Below are 20,723 nucleotides of genomic sequence, written 5' to 3'. Positions count from 1 at the left end.
TTTACTCCAGGAATGTCGGCCATTACTGTTAAATGTGACCTTACTCTCAATCACAGGATGGTGAGGTTTTAAGAGCATTTGAGTTTCACTGAGTTATTTTCCGGGTCAATTCTGGGCTGTCCTGATACTTTTATTTAATACCACCTAAATCTGCCTCTTGAATGCCAAGGTTTGGCAAACCATCTCAGTTGGCCAGCATAAAAATATTCTGCAGAGCCATCTTGATCAACCTCTTAAGTCAGATGAGTGTTTACCTTACCTATTGTTCATGTTTATTCTGGGTTTTTATAAAGTTGGGGCACTTATTTTTCCTTTCTGTTTTCTTCCACTGAAAGCTGAAATCACTGTGCTCTAGAAGCAAATAACTAAAATGAGAGAGGGAGCAGACACCTGAGGGACGTCACACAGGTCTAGTCTCAAAGTTATTTAGGGGTTGATGAGTATGAGAATCACAGCGTGGTGTGTCACAGCTGACATGTGGTGTCTGAACTACTTTTGTCAGTTTGTGTACTATTTTAATTCCAAGAATAAACAAAGAAAAAAAAACTTGCCTGATATTAAAACTTTGTTGGATATAAAGTCAACTTAGAGCCTGAATTCAGACACCAGTTCTAGACAATGAGAGGGTACTTTTTTTTCCCTCTCCTTAAGTAAAGAATTCTTTCAGGGTCAGCAAAAGTCCAGATGAAGTAAATGTTAAAAGATGTGTCTTCATAATAGTTTATTTTTCTGTCTGAATTCTTAATCAGGTCCATATTTAGATTGTTTGCATTCATCTTAATCACTTATCAGAACTGTTTCTTTCCCATATTAACTAATATCAAGGGATGGATGAGAGCTATCAATTAAATTTTGCTCATGCCTGCCTCTCTTGAGGACTAGTATGCTTTCCTTTAGAGCTGTAATCAATGCAGATCCCTTCAGGGTATCCACCCTTGCAACAGCTGTCATCCTAGCTTACCTCAATGAGGTCATCACAGGCACACCTAGTTTTTTAAATTTTTCCTCTATAATTAATTTCCTTGAGTCACTGAATACCTTTATCTACCTTCTGCCATAAACGTCTCATTTTCTCTAATATCCTTATTTGCAATAAGTCAACCAGAATTGAGCACAACATAGCTTTTCCTTTCAATGGTGCTGAAATAATTTCTTCTGACTCATGCTCTGCACACTGAGCAGTGACGGGACAGTCTGTGATTGTTTGTTTAAGCACTTGTATGTTAGATTATTTAAACTGCTTGTTTAATTGTACCTCACTGAGTGTTCTGCTCTCTGTTAAGCCTTGTTATCATTTGAGACTATTCACCAAATACTTCTCTCTTATTCTAAATGGTTCGAGGAAAATATTTACCTTATTTCCTCAATTTTAAGATGCACTACCCCACCCCCAACACACACATTTTTACATTTCTGCAACAAGAATATGTTCTAGAGTCATCGTGCATTTAATGTAGTGTTTCCCTTCAAAAAGAGTGTCTTAGAATGGCTTAGAAGCCTAGAGCTGTGGTAAGTCAAAGATACATAAAACTGTGTCATGTGTTCCAGCCACTAACGCATGATCTTAAGTCTTTTTTTGACTTTATTCCTCTGGTATCAAGGTGCTTTGGGGGAAAAAAGTACATTTGCATTTCATGAGTTTAGGCCTGAGCTTTTGTAATTTAGTACCATTGACTCTCTTTCCTCTTTGCTATTTCCTCCCATTGGATCATTATGGTATTATTATTAAAAAGGAAACTATTCCTGGAGACCCTCTCTGCTTTTGAGAACATCTCCCATCTCCCTTCCACTTAGACCACACACGACCTTTTTTATGCCTGGCCATTTGGCTTTAGTCTTAACTTCTTTGCCCTTGAGTCTATGGAGGAGTCTTACATGTTGCCCATTATATCAAAGCTTTGTGGAAGTCAAGGGTGGATTAGGTATAAACACAATTTTCTTTGTCTTGGCACTTCCTCATACATTTTCATAAAATGTTAACTGCTGAATTCCGTTAGCTCCAAAAAGAGAGTGGGTAGAATGCCAGTTTGAATGTTAAAGTTCTACGTTAAACTTCCAAAAATCTAAAGCCATCTTTATTATCTACAATCCTTAAAAAATTATCTAATCAAAATGTTTACTGGATGCAAACATTTTCAGTTAGCACATGGAAGTCTGAGAGATAGGTAGATGAAAAATAGGTGTGTTTGTATCTATAAAAGTATGTGAGTATTTTTGCTTAAAATCTAAATAATTATTAGTGTATTCATTTCTACATATACATAAATTGATGTGCAATTGTGGATTACATAAAATTGATCCATGTGATTGCATACATGTATAGAAACATGTAAACTTAGCCATACCTTTATAACCATACATAATTCATTTAATGAAGTGCAATAGAAACTAGGTTAAAATTTGAGCTCTGCCATTGTCTTACTTTGTGAAACTAAGTCACTTAAATGTTCTGACCCTCAGTTTTATCTTTGTAAAATAAGTATGAAACAATAATGCTGCCATACATACCACAGAGACCTATGGGGAGGATCATTCAAAAAACTTTTTTAACTATAAAATACTTTATAAATATTAATAATATTTAATGAGATATTATAAATACCTCAACTTACTCATAAAAAAATCCATATTCTTAAAATAATATATTTTTCAACAATTTAGTATTTCTTTTTTATTTACAGCTGATATGTAACACAAAATAATTGAAACTTTCTTTTTAAAATAAATTGGTTTAAAACATATTAAATATATATTAATCTATAATGTATAAATAATATATAATATATACATAAAATTTATCATATATATTTATTGTATTATATATAGTTGTACATGGTTTTAGAGACCATAAATATATAGTATAAATTTATAACAGATGTCAACTTATTTTCAGTGGTCTTATCTTCAGTAGTCTAGTTCAGAAAACCTATAAGAAAAGGAAAAACCTACTTTTAAAAGTTATGTTTATTTTCTAGCTGCTTAGGTTTAGCATATAAACCTATATAAATGTGATTTGTTAAAATAATGGCATAAGTTACATGTAAATTTAAGAAATGAAATAAGTCCTATGCAGATATCTATGGCCAAAGTTACACTGCATGATCAAATACTTGCAAAGACCTATCATAGCCTTGCAAAATTAATCGTAAGTTAAATATAGTCTGTGAGGCACTGCTGCACTGGAGTTTCTTGATGTCAAGGTCACCCTAGAAATGTCCCAGGAGAAGGCTCTGGGTATCACTGACTCAGACATTTAAAATCACCCCTTTTAACACTGTGCTTGCTGAGACTTGCAGGTATATTCTCTGTATTATAGCTTGTAAATATACAGAAGCTTTCTCATAGCAGCCATGCCTATGAGCATCTTCAATGACTTTACCTCAAAATCAACCAGGTAGAGTCAACTTGGATGAAATCTTTATTGTGAAGGCTCCATTCTCATGTGAAAAATACTTTTTTTGCAGGGGGTAGGGTAAAGAGCCTTCTAGTCTTTGTCAACTGCTTTCAGGTAGAATGACTAGACAGGGAAGATCAACATCCAGGGGTGAAGTACAATTAGGTTTACAGGCCCCCAAAAAGTATTACAAAGTAAACTGCTGGATTTTCTTTCACAGTTGCACATGTGTCTGTGCCCACCTCCGCTTTCCAGTCAAGCAGCGGAGTGTAATTCCCCTGTACTTGAATCTAGAGCAGCCTTGATAATTGGTTCTTTCTGGTGGTGTGCAGGAAATGCTACCCCCAAAATATGGCACCATGGCATACTAAGTAGTTTACGCTTAAGGACATTGACAAAATCTGCAGAAGCAGGAAGGTCTCTCTGACCTGCTCCTGTCCCCTCTCTTTTGAGCAGGTCATAGAAACTGAAATTCCCCTCACTCCTCCTTCCATAAAGCAGGACATAAAACATAGGAAGGTCATTCTCTGACCCTTTCTCCCCTGAAGACCTTCCTGTGGCAGGTGTCCTGACCTACACCTGGAGAAAAGAAATGTCACACAGAGAGGTCAAGAAGAGTCTGAATGAAAAAGGCTTTGCTAAAGTCTCACCCCACCTCGCCCAGTTTATTGTTATTAGATCACATCCTTTTGTCTTCTAATCATATTTCTACGTGATTGTCCACAGTTTTCCCTGGGTCTTTGGGTCTTCCTCTCTGGAGGCTCCTATGTAACATAAAACTTATAGTAAATATGTCTGTATGCTTTTCTCTTGTTTGTCTGTTGTTATAGGGTTGTCAGCCATGACCCTTGCAATGGGTGAGAAAAGGAATTTTTTCTCCCCTACAGTTCATAGCCAATAGAATGTGTAAGAAGTGATACAGTGTGACAGGTCATAAAAGGTGACATGGCTTTGGCCTTGTTCACCAGGACACTAGCCTTTTGAGCCCTGAGCTGCCACTTAAGAAGTCCAAGTCTGGGCAAGGTGGTTCACGCCTGTAATCCCAGCACTTTGGGAGGCTGAGGTGAGCAGATCACGAGGTCAGGAGATCGAGACCATCCTGGCTAACATGGTGAAACCCTGTCTCTACTAAAAATACAAAAACTTAGCCGGGCATGGTGGAACGCGCCTGTAGTCCCAGCTACTAGGGAGGGTGAGGCAGGAGAATCACTTGATCCTGGGAGGCAGAGGTTGCAGTGAGCCAAGATCATGCCACTGTACTCCAGCCTGGGCGACAGAGTGAGACTCTGTCTCAAAAAAAAAAAAAAAAAAACTACAAAGACAAAAAGAAGTCCAAATATTCTGAGGTCGCCAAGCTGTGAGAAAGCCTCACCCACAAGGCGAAGCCACACACTCATGGACCTGGCAACAGCCCCAGCTATAGTTCCAGCTGACAACCAACATCACTGTCACACATAACTAAAAATGCCTCTAGGTGATTCCAGCCAATAGCCTTTGCATCTTCCCAGCTCAGGCTGCAGATGTCATGGAGCAGAGAGGCAAGCCAACCTCACTGTGCCCTGTCTGAGTTCCTGACCCAAAGAAATTATAAGCATAATCAAATGATTATTTCATGTCGCTAAGTTTTGGGATAGTTTATTTCACTGCAATAGTAATTGAAATACCTCCTAAGTAAAAAAAAACAAAAAACAAAACAAAAAAAACATCTTTCACTATCCTCTCACAACACCCTTCTGACACCAGATGTGTGGGGATTTCTTCCCACCAGCAAGCAATTGATCAGTTCTGCAGTGAACACCAGCTGGGTGTCCTCCATTTCAATTCTGACACTATCTACTTGGAGATAGCATCAGATCTTCTGGGTTGAGGGCTCAGTCTCCAAGACTGCCCCCTGCCCCAACACACTTTGAATGCCAATTACAAGCTCCAGGATATTTTATTTTACCTACGTGTTTGTGACCAACTGGTTATAAAACAGGGTTCTTTGGGCTTGATTAATTTGCTAGCATGGCTCACAGAACTCAGGGAAACACATTTACCGATTTATTATAAAGATTATTGCAAAAAATACTGATGGAGAGATGCATAGGGTGAGGCAAAGGGAAGCGGCCTGGAGCTTCCATTCCCTCTCCTGGCCCAACATCCTCCAGGAAACTCCACATGAGCTATCTGGAAGCTCATCCAAACTCTGTTTTTTTAGGTTTTTATAGAGGCTTTGTTACATAAGTATGATTGATTACGTCATTGGCCATTGGTGATCAACTTAACCTTCAACCTCTCTTCTCTTCCCAGAGTTGCCAGTATGGGCTGAAAGTTCCAACCCTCTAATCTGCCTTGGTCTTTCCAGTGACAGTCCTCATCCTGAAGCTGCCTAGGGGCTCCCAGCCATCATTAGCATACAAAAAGACATCAGCTAGAGATTCTAAAAATTTTAGGGGTTGTATGTCAGGAAATGGGAGAAAGACCAAATATATATTTCACAATACATATCACACCTTCCTTTGACTCTAGTTTGGGCTCCTGACTTGCTTTGGTCAACAGAATGAGGAGAAAGTGGCAGTGTGCCAGTTCCGAACCTAGGGCTCAGGAAGACTTGCCTGTTTCTGTTTATGTGTCATGCTCTAGACGTCACAATGAGAACATGCTTAGACTAGCCTGCTAGAGAATGAGGGATGTGAACCATGCTTAAGTCATCCCAGTCATCCCAGTTGAGGACAGCCTAGATCAACCAACAACCAGCCAAAATTCAGACATGGAGTAGAGCCACCTAGCTAATGACTCCAGACAGAGAATAAATGAATGTGTGTTGTCCAGTGCTGCTAAGATTTTTGTGGATTTTTAATTAATTAATTACTTTTTAAAAATGCAGGTTCTTGCTCTGTTGCCAGGCCGGAGTGCAGTGGCACAATCATAGCTCACCGCAGCCTCTACCTCCTGGGCTCAAGCGACCCTCTGGTCTTGCCCTCCCAAAGTTCTGGGATTACAGGCTTGAGCCACAGTGCCTGGCCTTGTGGACGTTTTTTAAGCAGCATTACTGTGGCAGATGATAATCAATACACCATTTTAAAAATCCAGAGAAAACATTAATAACACACCCTCCCTTGGTCTCACAGTCCCCTTCAGCTACTGCCTTGTATGTCTGCTTTTCTTCACAACAAAACTTCTCAGGTTGATTACCTACTGACAGTTTCTACTCCCTCACCTCCCATTCTTTCTTCAGCCCTAATCACTCTGACTCCTGCTCCCACCACTACTCTGGAATTGCTCTCATCAAGGTCAGCAATGACTCTCATGGTGGCAAATCTGATGATCAAGTTGCTTTGTGATCTCACTGGGCTCTCTAGAAGCAGTCAACATATTTGATAACTCTGCTTGTCCCTTTTTTTCTTTTGGCTTCTGAAATACCTCCAGGTTTTCCTCCTATTTCATTGGTTATTCTTTTTTTTTTTTTTTTTTTTAGATGGAGTTTTGCTCGTGTTGCCTAGGCTGTAGCGCAATGGCGTGATCTTGGCTTACCACAGCCTCTGCCTCCCAGGTTCAAGAAATTCTCCTGCCTCAGCCCCCTGAGTAGCTAGGACTACAGGCATGCACCACCACGCCCAGCTAATTTTGTATTTTTAATAGAGATGGGGTTTTTCCATGTTGGTCAAGCTGGTCTTGAACCCCCGACCTCAGGTGATCCACCCACCTTGGCCTCCCAAAGTGCTGGGATTACAGGCATGAGCCACCATGCCCAGCTGGTTATTCTTTTTTTAAAAAAAAAATCATTTTTTTGCATCAAAAATGAACCTTTGCTCATTCATTTTTTTCTCAAATACTTATTAGGAACCTATTGTGTGTCAAGCATTTTTCTGAATATTCTGGTCACAGCAGAAAAACAAAACAAAATCCTTGCCCTTGTGGGGCTTACATTCTAGTGACAGGAGACCGAAATACACAAATAAACAAGTAAGTGTATATCACATGGTGATACATTCTATAGAGAAAAATCAAGCAGATACAGGGGGATAGATAGTGATGGGGTTACTATTCTAAATAAGATGGTCGGTAAAGTCCTCATTGAAAGGGTGACATTTGCACGGACCCCAGAAGAACATGAGGAGTGAGCCATATGGCTTCTGAGGGTGGAGTATCCCAGACAGAAGGAACAGCAACTGCAAAGGCCCTGAGGCAGCAGTGAGAGTAGCAGGTCCCCCTGCCTCTTTTAAATATTTTATTATACTCATTTTCAGATCAATTGCTTGCCTTTTCAAATTGAAAGCTTCATTAAGAAAAAACAAAACAAAACAAAAACAAAAACAAAAGAACAATGAAGCAATCCCTCACAAACAAATGTCTCAATTTAACACAGTTTAGGGTATGAGGAAAGGAAGGCCTTTTATGTCTCATCTTGGATCATTTGCTCCAGTGTTCTGGAGCAGACTCTCTGATTTCTACACAAATGCTTACTGCTTATCTTTAAAAAATCTTTTTAAATGGTGACTCAGCAGGGTGCTTTCCAGTCCCTCTTCTCTTTCTGCACTCATGCCTTGGGGGAGCTCATCCATTTCCATAGTTTAAAATACCATCCAGAAGCTGACAATGCTCAAGTTGACAAGACTAGTCAAGACCTTACTGCTGAGCTTACTCAGATTCCAATAACCAACTAGATCACATCTAATGATCTAGATGTGATCTTGACACCTCCACTCGGGCATCTCAAAATTACCTACTTCCAAAAAGAACTCTTTATTACATGAGTACTCCACAAAACTCAACCCTGTCACCCCAGTATTTTCCGTCTTTGGAAATGGCCATCTACTCAGTTGCTCAAGCCAGAACTCCGGTATCATCCTTGATTTCTCTCTTTTCACTACACCCCAAGTTCAAATTATTAATCACTTAGACTGTACCTCCAAATCCAGGCACCTCTTTCTATCTCCACTTCACCCATCCTGTGCCAAGGCACCAGCACTGAGTACCATATCCATGATATTCGCGAGCAGAAGCCACTGCAAGTGTAAGATAAGAAAAATGAATCTAGACCATATCATCACACAACCCTATTTAACTAAATTTAAGATAAAGCAAACTTCCTAAAAGGTCAAACATACATATGAATATAATACCCAATGTTGACTTTTTCAATTAGTTTTATATTTTGCTTATGAACAGCATTTTACCTATGATATGGGATAGATCCCTGTGTATAGTGAGTTTTAAAGTAAAAATGAGCAAAATGTAGGTTGAGAAAATATTCAGAGGAGTGGAAACGTCTCAGTGCTTTTTGTAAAGTCACTTTCATTTCTCTGATTTTATGATTTTTATATGTTCTAAGATGAGGTTGACAACTCTGGCCCTTTCTTACTCTAGACTAGTTTATTAAATTATTAGATTCCTGACTTTTACAATGTGAATAGAGTCTTTTGTGAACATGAATAACTGTTATTTTAATAACTCACCATGCTAAAAATTGGCATTTAAATTTATAAATAAGATCAGAGCTGCTGACCTCTTTCAGTGAAGAAAAGAACAAAAAGAGTTAGCAACTTACTCTGATAGTCCACCTAAATCAATTAGGATGTTAAATCCATGCATAAAATAATGTTTAATAAAAATCCTTTAAATGGAAAATTGTCTCATTTTAAATTGAATGAATACAAAAGATGACATGAGTTTCCCGGATTACCACTATGAGGCTCTAAGACACCAGACTCAGGCATTGCTAATAGTTCAACAGTAATTGGAATATTAATAGGACGTGTCATTCTGATTATATAGAATATACATCAGAGTATTTTACCAAACCCTTCTGGATTGATTGGAGAGTGCCAGAGAATAATCTGATTGTTGCTTTTCTCAGTTTAAAAGCCCCATTTCAGTATGCTTCTTGCAGACTCTATTTGAGGACATATTCAAAATAAAATCAATGCATTTATAACCTAATTAGCTGGTCTATATTGATTCGTGTTCCAGATATCCAGTTTGCATAGCATTATTGTTTTCACTAACTACTTGTAAATATATCCTAGATGGCATATTGGGTTAATGCACTAGTTTTTTCCCCCCGAGGGAACTGAACTAGCAGCTGCTATAAGTCATCAGTAAAGTTCTATGTTTCTCAGTTTTCTCCTAGTCAATACATGTTAATAAGATGTCAAACTCATTTATCACTTAATCTCAGTCAAGTCCTGGGCTCTGTATATAACATTAGATCAGAAATGGTTCTTTTACAATGAATGTACTGTTTATAAGTGAAGGGAATCTTGGCATTTAAACAGTTGGCTCTCTCTGCTCCATGGTTTATATAAAAGAGGGGTCAGGATGTCACTGGAACAATGATGTAAGAGCATAACCTGCCAGGGTTTGGATCTAGTCACCTGTTCTCATCATGCCCAGTTTCAGAAGCAGAAGATGACTTTTCAACTTTGCCTGCCACACATTTACCCAGAAGTTGTCATATAAAAAGAAAAAAGAAATCAGGCCATATGTTACTTTAATATTCTGACTTAAAAAAGCAGTGGAGTCCATGCTATATGCCCAGGACTGGTCACTCTTCTCTAATTACATCAAGTGAATTTTTGAACTATGCTCTCATAACATGCAAATATTCCCCAAGCAGTGGAGGAATGGCAAAACTCAACTCTTGAGGACTGAAGCAAACAGAGGCTTAAAGATGTAAATGACTTCAGACTTGAAGCTTTAGCTCTCTGGGCTTGTTTAGGATGTCATTGATTTACTTACTCCATAGAGGTGGAGAGAGAAAGGATGGGGAGATAGGTTTAATTAATCTTAAATATCTCTGCAATTTAAGAATTATAGGCCTGGAACAGTTCCTGTACTAACATGATTAGCAAATATTGACTTTTGAATACAATAATAATGTGTCATCTAAAACCCTTGATAAGTAACTTAAGTACTTCCTTAGCTTGCATCTTATTAAATTAGATGAGGTATGGTGGAGGCACATTACACAAAGACACTGAAATGAAAAATCAGACCTAAGTAGGTTTTAACATTGATTCTAAGGGAGCCAAAATTCACAAAGAAAACATGTATGCTTTGATTCTGCAACCTATGAATAGAAGCTGTTTATTTTCTCTAAATGGATTTTTTTAAAGTATGCAATAATTTTCATGTTGCAACTGTAGTAAACAGTCACAATTTGTGACTTTGTGACAGCTGTAATTAATCATCAGATTACATATGATGACCATATAATTTGTTTTATGGAAGGTTAACTTACACAGATTATGAGCTTTTGATGTTAAAATATAGAAGAAAGAGCCATGTCACAGCAGGGAGCCTGTAAATATGGAAAGGATGATCTACCCAACTCCCTTCATAAGGTTTGACTTAAAAATGCGTACAAGTCAGCTAAGAAAAGAGTTAAAATATGTGATACTAGTCAGCTGCAACCTGACAAATCTTACTGTATTGATTAGTTTTCAAAGGCTGTACGGCATGTGTACTCTATTTACAATAGAATTGGAATGAGGGGAGCAAAGCCTCCAAATGTCATCAAAGCAAATGGGTCTGTGAATGTTGCTCCAAAGCTAGTCATTGGTTGCCAGGGTATTTGGCTGCAAAGCTTGTAAAGACGTTTCTCTGGAGGGGAAGCTATGACAAAATGCACTTCTTGGCAAAAAGACTTCGGCTCAAATAGCAGCACACATTAATTCTTGCTTGATACATAAAATTAATTACAGGATTAACATCCTTCATGAAATTTTGCCTGCTTTTTATCCTTTTCTTAAAAAAAAAAAAAAAAAAAACAGGAATAGACCCCAGGCCTTTTTGGTTCTCTAATGAAATTGCAAATTGACTTGTGTTCAAATGGTGCTTGAGTAAAATGAACAATTAAAAATGTATTGCTAACAATGAGATGTATCAGCTGATCTCTTTAAGGATTAATGAGTTCCAGGAATGATCTTTCTTATACAACGGACCAAGGGGGATAGAGCCGTCAAGGGCAAAACAGAAGGTATCAAAGAATAGGTTTTTAATGCATGCAAGAGCACACATGAGTGTGTGTATCCATATACACACATGTAGTAAAAGAACACAGAAATACATGCAAGCATCTTTACAGGTTTAGACTGTAAAGATGAGCTGCAGCATCCTTAGAGATATTTATTCCACTTCAGCTAGGATGATTCGACTGTTGCTGATTAGTGATCCATTAGTTAGCTTGAAGGCAGCCAACAGATTTTACTGATCGTAATTTATCATTAAAGCAGAGAAATGCTTCAGATATTTAAATAATGTATGCAGATAAATTCACTCTTATTTTTTTAATTACCCACCTGTACCAACCTTGTAAGAATCTTTGCCCCCTATCAAAAGTTTGCTCTCTTGAGGAAATTTTCAAAGTTAACCAAAAAAAGAAAAGCTCTTTCCCTTTGTATTTGTCAATTCTGCATTTCAATCCACCCCTTCACAAAATATCTGATATGTTTGTGGTTACACTTTCAGTGCTTAAAAATCCTGAAAATATCTCCGCATTTGCCATTGAGGATTGAGGACTTATTTTGCAAAATATGATACCTCTCTCATTTCTTTAGCAAAGATTTCAGATACAGTAGGGATAAATTGGAGTCCCCAGAGCCCACAGCAAAACTGCAGGGGAAATGGACGTTGTTTTCTTCTTCAAGACCAGTTTCAATAGATGATATTCTAGAAAATGTCATTTTTCTTAGGCTGCCCTAAAGTCAGATCTCCTCACTGCTGGTATTGTGCCCTGTCAGCCTAAAAGGGCATTTAGCATTGAGGCATTTGGTAAAGACTGCTTTATTGTACTTCATCTTCTCTACAGGGCATTCTGAAGAGATGAATAAGAAGTGCGAACAGGAAGAACAAGTTTCCAGTCCTGTCAAATTAATTAGACTAGCGTAGAATGAGGTGAGGTTTGCCGTTAGGTAGGTTGAAAACATGTAAAGAAAATCATCTATGCAATCTGAAAGGATTTTTTTTTTTTTTTTTTTTTTTTTTGAGATTGAGTCTCACTCTGTCGCCAAGGCTGGAGTGCAATGGCATGATCTTGGCTCACTGCAACCTCTGCCTCCCAGGTCCAAGCGATTCTCCCACCTCAGCCTCCCGAGTAGCTGGGATTATAGGCACCCACCACCACACCCGGCAAATTTTTGTGTTTTTAGTAGAGACGGGGTTTTGCCATGTTGGCCAGGCTGGTTTCGAACTCCTGACCTCAGGTGATCTGCCCACCTCGGCCTCCCAAAGTGCTGGGATTGCAAGCGTGAGCCACCACACCTGGCCATCTGAATGGATTTTAAGAGGGCAAGGAGCCCTCTTATATTTTTGTGTGTTTGTGCAAGAGACATTATACACATGGATAACTGTGTTGTACATAAATGTATATCATCTTTGAATGGAGAATGGTCTGTGTGTTTACACGACACACAACATTTGCAAAAAAACAAACATGGCAGGCCAGTTGAAAAAGGAGAGTGACAATTAAAATAACACCTATTTAATTTTTTAGAAACATAAAATATATGACCTTTTACTTATAGGAGCAAACCCTAGTTTGGACTAAGAACTGAATCATGTGAGCTTATGGAGAGATTCATCAGAGCAGAGGGAGCAATGCAATTTGGTGGTTGTTTTACCAGGTTCCAGCTGGGTGCTTTGAGCCTCAGACCTCCTGTAGGCAAAGATACAGGAGAGGGAGAGTTACATGTATGGTTAGGTGCTATTATCAATGCAGGGCCTAGTGGGTCATTTAAGCTCATTTTAAATGACCTTTTGAGAAACATTTCCATAGACTTCACTCTATTCTGGAAAATTGATCTTGGTAATTGAAGTAATCAATTTGTGTATCTGTAGAGCACCCACCGCTTTGGACCACCCCCACAAAGCAAGCTGGCCAAGATTCCATCATGCAAATTGATCTTTTGATATTGAGTTCCAAAGTGGCAGGCTGCAGCTACCCTGTTCCTCTTAGTCCAGAGAAGTAGTTCACCTCCCCAAGCATGGGATGGATGTCCATTGCACTAGTTTAAACCTTACTAAACCAAATCATTTCCCGAATCACATTAAGGTTGGTAAGTGATTTTATTTATGCAAACAACATGGGGTCATGAAACTATGTTTTCATGTATCCAACTTTGTTGTTGGTGGGGTTTTTTTCGCTGTTGTTATCATTATTATTATTATTATTTTTGAGGCAGAGTCTCAATCTGTCACACAGGCTGGAGTGTATAGCCCAGGCTGAGTGCAGTGGTGCGATCTTGGCTCACTGTAGCCTGGCCTCCCAGGTTCAAGCAATTCTTGTGCCTCAGCCTCCTGAGTAGCTGGGACTACAAGTGTGTGCCACCACACCTGGCTAATTTTTTTGTATTTTTTAATAGAAACAGGGTTTCACCATATTGGCCAGGCTGATCTCGAACTCCTGACCTCAAATGATCCACCCACCTTGGCCTCCCAAAGTGCTGGGATTACATGCGTGAGTCACTGTGCCTGGCCCAACTTTGTTTTTTAACCTTTGTGGTCTTCATGTATCTCACCAGTTCCAAGTTCACTTTCCCTGGCCTTTTATAGTTCCCTTTCTGCTCTACCTAGCATCCATCAACATTGATGGACTACATTCCAGGCCCTCTTTTATTAAAGAAAAGAGACTGTATAATTGTCAGTGATCCTTTCTTCTCTGCTTCTTTATATCCTATCCTGCAGTATCTTGGGTAGAAGTCCAAAGCTAATTCCAAGTGAGGGATGCTCCCTCCCATCAGGTTATTTTTGGAATTGATGCTCTCATTTCATTCTGTTCTGTTTTTTCATTAACAGGTACAGGAAGGCAGAACTGCCTCATATCTGAGTCAGAATGCTGGGCTTGATTTCTCATGTAACTGATGAAAATGTCTTACACAAAATGATGACTGTAAGAAACATTAGAATACTTGCTTTGGCAGATGACACCAAGATAACTAGAAGGTATTTCTACTTTTTTTTTGGATGTCAAAAAGTCTGTTTCAACTTCTCATTCTTTCAGGGAAAGCCAACTGCTCTTCAGTTATAGAAGCAGGACATGTCATCTTCCAAACAAAAGAAATTCATGCTCATGATGAGTAACATTTCCAATTAAAATTCATCATGAACAGCAGGCTTTATATCTTTTCTTGAACAATGTGAATCATTTTTGATGCTGGGAAATGTGCTTCATTTACCTCCATTTTGTCATAGAATGTCTACTTCCACTAGAACTTGTTGTATATTAGTAAATAAAACATCATCTGACATTTTTGTCCCTTCTTATGTTGGGGTGCTGATGAAAATAATGAGAATGCTCAGAGGTTATGGGACATTGTTTATCAAGGAATGTAGGTGATGCTGCAAAGTATAAGTAACGCCATACAGCTGAATGATTGATCCCTGCTGCATATTTTAAAGCTCCCTTCATTGTTTATCGAAACCTTTTAGGTAATGCACTCCTCTCAGATATCATTTTATGTTTGAAAAGCTTTATAATTCATAATGAAAAGTTGCTTAGTTACCTCAAGTGAATCCATAGGTTCAATTATTCTCCGTGCAAATGGTTGGACTCCATTTTGACCAATGTTTATGGTGTTTGGCAGTTTTTCAGTAGCTACTTTGCTCTGATATGATTAATTTATTGCATAATACTCTGCTTTGCATGTGTGGAGCCTAAATAATCTTAGTAGGCAGAAAGGAAATAAAAGACCTATGTCTTTCGAACTTGGAAACATTGGAAACGTAACATCACCACGTTAAGAGTGCCAAAACCAATACCAGTTAGCCTCGATAAAGACAACTTGTATGTGCTGATGACACCCAGCCTTGGGACAGCCAGCCCTTCCCTTGTTCCATGCCCTGCCTTCTCTGCCTTCAGAGATCCAAGCAGGGGAGAAGCAGCAGCCCCAGACTTACCAAATCAGATTCAATCACCAGGAAAGTCCTGGCATCTTCTCATCAGTATCTTTTCCTGTGGCTTTCCTGGGCCTCTTTCTTTGACAAAGTTATGTAGAACACATGCTCTTATTAAATAGCTACACATGAGGTTGCCAACCCTTTTGTGGAAATATGAGGAACATACATATCTGTCAAATGAATGAATGAGTGAACTCAGGATCTATAAGTGTGGTGACTACTGGGCTTCTGACCTTGGGAAAGTGTTTATCTACCTCTGTCCTTAGAGGATTTCCTGATGCTCTTACACTGTGAAATTCTTGCATTCTCTGAGGTTTCTTACTCTGTTTTTATTTCCTTCAATCCCTTGCCACTTTTCTTTTGATCATTGGTATACAGTTGTGAAATGACTGCATAGGATAGGAAGCCTGAAGATGGAAAGAGCATGGGTTCTGAAATTACACCAACCCACCAGGTTAAAATCACCATTTGGCAAATCGCTGGCTGGCAGCCTTGAGAGAATTACTTAACCTCATACAGCCTCAATTCCCCCACCTGAAAAATTGGAATAACTCTCTCTCTCTCTCTCTCTCTCTATATATATATATATATATGTCTGTCTGTGTGTGTGTGTGTGTGTGTGTGTGTGTGTTGTGTGTGTGTTGTGTGTATAGCAAAAATGCATTAGAATTAAGATGAAATCTCCTGTGCAGATATACTAGGAATACTCATTTATTTTATCTAACACTCCTCTAGCACTTCCTGAGGTATGTCCCAGATGTCCCAGGTACTGCTCTAAGCATTCGATGTACCAATGAGGTAGTTGCTATTACTACCTCCATTTCACAGAGAAAGCAACTGAAGGACAAATGGATTAAGTAACTTGACCAGGGTCTCATGGCTTGTAATCGGCAGAGGCAAGATTAAAACCAGTCAGGCTCGCTACAGAATCTGCACTCTCAACTGCAGTCCAAAGCTGCCTGCCATAATGATGGCTTCCATCATTATTATTATTATTATTATTATTGTGATCATTGTCTTCATCACTATTACTATCATTATGACTACAACCAGGGGCACTTGGAAGACCTGGAATCAAGTGGATATAAGCGGCGCATAGGGTGCTAGTTAGGCACAGAGCATCAGGGAGGCAAATCCAGCCCTTTCCTTTCATTTTGTATCGCAAAGCCTGTGGGCAGACATTATCACAAATGAACAGCCTAAAGCCAATGCCACAGCTCAGCATCCTCAGCTCTGTTCAGTGGTAAGTGTTCATGTAGCCCAAGGGCTCAAGGCCATTGCAAGTCATTGCATCTTCGTATAATGCTAAAATTTTCACTCTTGTTCAGGTCTTCACCATACATTAGGTTGGTAAGGCAGCTCTTACGACAAAATTAATTTACATAGGAAAAATATTTTTATTAAAAGATAGCTCTTTTAGCAGACACATACCTGCTGTCTCCACTACTACGTAAGCTGAGGCAGGAGGATCACTTGAGAGCAGGAGTTGGAGACTATGATGAGCTCTGATCGCACCTGTGAATAGTCACTGCACTCCAGCCTGGGCAACATAGAGAGACGCTGTCTCTTAAAAAAAAAAAAAAAAAAAAAAAAAAAAAAGACAGCTCTTTTTAAGTACTCTTTCATTACATAGATGGCAATAACAAATTTGCTCTCTTTTTAAAGATGAAACACTACTGAGCATCTCTCAAAGAAGATGGCAACGTTTTCCTCCTCTCAGAAGCAGGAAAATAATGTAAAATTATCACTATGGGAAAAAAAAGCTCACCTGCTACAGTCATCAGCTAAGTTTATTTGAAAGAAATCCTAGCTTGTCAACTTTGCTTTCCTCAACAAATGTCCCTGAAAGTAGCGGGATTTAGGGATTTCAAGAAAATGTGGAAGTAACTCTGTTTAGCTCAGCTCTATGGACAGAGGATGGGGAAAGAAGAGGGTGGTAGTTCCATATCAAGGTCTGTTGCTCAACCTCGAAAATAGAGACTCATACTTAATCACAGATGATTTTGATGCTATTGTTGGCAAAACAATAGGAAACCACATAGAACATGTCTTTATTTTCTAAAGACTAACCAGAAAGAATGATTTAGTTAAAATTTTCATGATTGTCACCACACTTCATTTCTTATCAAGAGCTACCCATATCTAGAAAAAGTGGAAATCAATAAAAAACAGTGAAATATTCCTGAAAGGTACATGTAGGCTCTTCTCCCCTGCCCCTGCCTATTTATAGTACTTATAGGTGAATATATCCACTACGCCTATGATCCTCTGAGAGTGGTTGGATGCTTTTATCTTCCAACCTGGAAATATATGAATGAAAAGCCATGATGTAACACACAGGAACACACCCTTTGCATAGGAACACACCCTTTGCATAGGAACACACCCTTTCATGTACTTACATTTGAGACTAAATAAAAAGTCTTTGCAATTTTCATGAAATTATTTAAGTACAAGGCACACTTGCAAACTATAATCATTTTGCATCTCAATGAAAGACACAGAATCATAATCAAAATTGCAATATCTAGTTTTAATGTACTGGATTACATTAAAATAGTATTACTATTTCAGAATCAAAAAGAAAAAAATATAAGTAAAAAGGCAAGAAAAATATTTTTTAATGTTAAAGTCCTGATAGGAGACTTTGCTATGTAGATTTAGGCATCAGGGGAGACTTTTCACATCATAAATGCCAGCCACTTTCCCACAAGAAAGAATATTATGTGCACATCTTAATAATTCAGTTCACTAGAACTTTTTCTGATTCTCCTTCCTCTATTTGTAAAATAAACTATTTTAAAAAGCTTCATGTAGTAACCATGGAAAAAGAAAAAGGCATGTATTGATAATCTGAGATTGGTGATTTTTTTTTTTTAAAGAATTGGTATGTCAAAAGCATATGCTGTGCCGCATGGCCAATATGGAAATGTCAGGGGTTTAACTGGCAGCTGTGAATAGCAGCACCTGCAAACAGCTCAGGGCTTGTTCCTGTGGTCTGGCAACATTCTTACTTAATGCTTTAAATAAAGGCTTACTCACTGGGACAGAAATAACTGACAATGGATGATTGATGATTGCCCATCACGCAATGGCTGACATATACCATTCACCAGGTCTGTTTACGAGCGCACGCCCAGATTTCATTAACAGGGGCATGACATCCAGGAGTGGGCCTGCCACAGATGGCCAGTCAGTAATCTAGTTCAAAACACCTAGAAGAGACCAAGATTTGTTAATCTGGAAAAATAGATGGTTGCAGATTCAGAATGCCTTATGAAGATGATTTTCAAAATTCCCTTTTCTTTTTTTCTGCTTGTGTTCTTTTGTTTTGTCAATGTGTTTGGTTTCAAGTTCAATGTCAGGTTACATTTCTCTGATTCTTATTCCATACCGACTTTGCATTTGAAAGATGTGATGGCAGAAAGATGTATACAAGGAATTATATTTCTAATCATTAATTTATAACACTAATGTCTGGGGGACTATTCAAGCTTTAAGTATAGTCAATTTTACTATTTCAATTAGGGGGGCAAAAAAAGTGCAAACAAATAGATCCACAGTGCATATACATGGCTAACATGAATTTTCACACCTGGACATTCATCAGCCCACAGCACGCCTCCAGGTACAGCCAAAACACACATCAGCAAATGTGGTGTACTGCAAAGAGCACTGGGATAGCAAACCTTTCCAAATACACACCGCTAAATTAAAGCAGCTTTGCACTGTTCAGTAAAACAGCCCATAGTATCTTGGGCTGACATGTTGTAGTATGAGACTAACACTTAGCTTTAGTTTTCTTCTTCCTGTTTCTCCTCCCTAAAGTCTCTTTTTCCCAGCTACAATGTTTTGTGGTGCACATATACCTTGATTATTATTTCTCTCCAGTTAAGGATTAATCTCCTCTGATGCACTTACAAACATTTTCATGGTTAGTGACTGGACCATGGGTTTGTTTGTTTGCTTGTTGGTGGGTTTTATTTTTTGGCCTACCTTTTGGACAGTGGCAGTTCCTATATCCTGTTTGGGAAAAGTGATGGCTTTGTCTTAAGTAATGGGGTCTTCCCCTAGAATTTTGCTCATTGCCTTTTCAACCACTTGTGAACTTATTTCTACAAATGGTTGTATTCTAGGCATTTCATTGGCAAAACTTGAGTAAAGTGGCCTATTTGTTTTTAGCCCTTTCTGAGTCTCACTGTATTCTCCTGAGGAAAATAGGGCAGGGATCATTTTCCTGTCATTTCAGTGCGAGAAAAGCTAGACCAAGAGAAGTCAAGCAACTGGAACCACATCCCACAACTTTAGCTAGCACAAGAGCCTCTACGAGCATCCAGGACTCACATGTGGCACTTGAGGGATCTTTCCACTGGGCTGTTTGGGTGTGAGGCATGTGGACTGGATGGCATAGATCACCTGCTTTTTGGGGTCCTCAATGAATGTGCAACCATAGCCAGAGAATGGCTGCCCTGCCAAAGTCCTAATTCAACCCCAAACAGTGTGCATAGCAGTGAACAAACATGGAGTCGCAAGCATGTGCCAAGGGCCATGTTCTTTGCCATTCAGAACATTACTGCAAAATAAGAAAGGTCTGCCTTGCCTCTGAAATTGCTACCTTTGAATATGTATCTATCTTGGCTTTCTAAGTATTTTTTGTTTTGTTTTGTTTTGCTGTACAATCTGCTGTCTCTCCTTTTGTTTAATTGCATTCAGTTTTACAATTTCTCCCAGGAAAAGCAGCTAATTATAATATATTTTAGCATAGAGAGAGGCAGGTGTTAGCTAAGATGTAAGAGTCCTAATTTTAGCCTTGATAATTCATGCAGTTTAGCTGGATCTCAATGTAAAGTCACCAGACTGGGTGTGTGATCTCATCATTTTAGGCTTTCTGAAATTTGCATGGGATCGTGTGACTACAGATTTTCACTTTGAGCTTGTAAATGACAAAGGGTTGGCAATAATTGAAATGGTTGAGTTGTAATCTTGTGTCCAAGGAAATATGGTCCAATGGTAAATCCAAATAAACTGAACATGGGAAGTGCATTTGGATAAGATCATTTGGATAAGCAGCCAGGCTTCTTGGGGTTGAACCCTGTCTGTACATTTACTAGCTGTGTGACCTTGGGCAAGTAATTTAACCTCTTTGTGCTTCTGTTTCTTTATCTAAAAATTTAGGATAGGCCTGGGCACGGTGACTCACGCCTGTAATCCCAGCTCTTTGGGAGGGTGAGGCAGGTGGATCCAGAGGTCAGGAGATCCAGACCATCCTGGTTAACATGGTGAAACCCCATCTCTACTAAAAATACAAAAAATTAGCCAGGTGTGGTGGCGGGCACCTGTAGTCCCAGCTACTTGGGAGGCTGAGGCAGGAGAACGGCATCAACCCAGGAGGCAGAGCTTACAATGAGCCGAGATTGTGCCACTGCACTCCAGCCTGGGGGACAGAGCA

The 20,723-nt window shown here is 39.0% G+C and overlaps 1 long non-coding RNA gene across 1 annotated transcript; it reads right to left on the bottom strand.

Moving 5' to 3' along the window:
- Positions 1–8,287: 8,287 nt before the first annotated feature.
- On the bottom strand, positions 8,288–18,397 carry LOC134737873 (uncharacterized). The gene is made up of 3 exons (XR_010123275.1): positions 18,317–18,397; positions 16,706–16,840; positions 8,288–8,385 (listed from the first exon to the last, which is right to left on the bottom strand). It is a non-coding gene; the product is annotated as an uncharacterized LOC134737873 (long non-coding RNA).
- Positions 18,398–20,723: the final 2,326 nt, after the last annotated feature.

Source organism: Pongo pygmaeus, chromosome 12, assembly GCF_028885625.2.
Source record: "Pongo pygmaeus isolate AG05252 chromosome 12, NHGRI_mPonPyg2-v2.0_pri, whole genome shotgun sequence".
Taxonomy (NCBI): Eukaryota; Metazoa; Chordata; class Mammalia; order Primates; family Hominidae; genus Pongo; species Pongo pygmaeus.
This window is presented reverse-complemented; position numbering and strand designations above follow the sequence as displayed.